Source organism: Chiloscyllium plagiosum, chromosome 10 (genome assembly GCF_004010195.1).
Source record: "Chiloscyllium plagiosum isolate BGI_BamShark_2017 chromosome 10, ASM401019v2, whole genome shotgun sequence".
In the NCBI taxonomy this organism is placed as follows: Eukaryota; Metazoa; Chordata; class Chondrichthyes; order Orectolobiformes; family Hemiscylliidae; genus Chiloscyllium; species Chiloscyllium plagiosum.
This window is the reverse complement of record NC_057719.1, coordinates 80,503,499-80,504,851: the sequence shown is the minus strand read 5'-3', so window position 1 is coordinate 80,504,851 and position 1,353 is coordinate 80,503,499.

Sequence of the window (1,353 nt, the reverse complement as noted above, 5' to 3'; positions counted from 1 at the left end):
ATCCTCCAACCACAAGGGATGAACTCGGGTTTCACCAGTTTCCTCATTTCCCCTCCCCCCACCTTGTCTCAGTCAAATCCATCGAATTCAGCACCGCCTTCCTAACCTGCAATCTTCTTCCCGACCTCTCCGCCCCCACCCCAGTCTGACCTATCACCCTCACCTTGACCTCTTTCCACCTATCACATTTCCGACGCCCCTCCCCCAAGTCCCTCCTCCCTACCTTTTATCTTAGCCTGCTGGACACACTTTCCTCATTCCTGAAGAAGGGCTTATGCCCGAAACGTCGATTCTCCTGTTCCCTAGATGCTGCCTGACCTGCTGCGCTGTTCCAGCAACACATTTTCAGCTCTGATCTCCAGCATCTGCAGACCTCACTTTCTCCTCCAGAATGAAAGGGAAGTCTGGTAAGTATAGGGAATGCTGGATGACTAAAGAAATTGAGAGTTTGGTTAACAAAATGGAGGAAGAATATGTCAGGTATAGACAGGATAGATCGAGTGAATCCTTAGAAGAGTATAAAGGCAGTAGGAGTATACTTAAGAGGGAAATCAGGAGGGCAAAAAGGGGACATGAGATAACTTTGGCAAATAGAGTTAAGGAGAATACAAAAGGTTTTTACAAATACATTAAGGACAAAAGGTAACTAGGGAGAGAATAGGGCCCCTCAAAGATCAGCAAGGGGGCCTTTGTGTGGAGCTGCAGGAGATGAGGGAATTACTAAACGAGTATTTTGCATCAGTATTTACTGTGAGAAAGGACATGGAAGATATAGAATATAGGCAAATAGATGGTGACACCTTGAAAAATTTCCATTTTACAGTGGAGGAGGTTCTGGATGTCTTGAAACAAATAAAAGTGGCTAAATCCCCAGGACCTGGTCAGGTGTACCCAAGAACTCTGTGGGAAGGTAGGGAAGTGATTGCTGGGCCCCTTGCTGAGATATTTGTATCATCGATAGTCACAGGTGAGGTGTCAGAAGACTGGAGGTTGGCTAACGTGGTGCCGCTGTTAAAGAAGGGCGGTAAAGACAAGCCAGGGAACTATAGACGAGTAAGCCTGATGTCCGTGATGGGCAAGTTGTTGGAGGGAATCCTGAGGGACAGGATGTACATGTATTTGGAAAGGCAAGGACTGATTAGGGATAGTCAACATGGCTTTGTGCGTGGGAAATCACGTGTCACAAACTTGATTGAGTTTTTTGAAGACATAACAAAGAGGATTGATGAGGGCAGAGCAGTAGATGTGATCTATATGGACTTCAGTAAGGCGTTCGACAAGGTTCCCCATGGGAGACTGGTTAGCAAGGTTAGAACTTATGGAATACAGGGAGAACTAGCCATTTGGGTACAG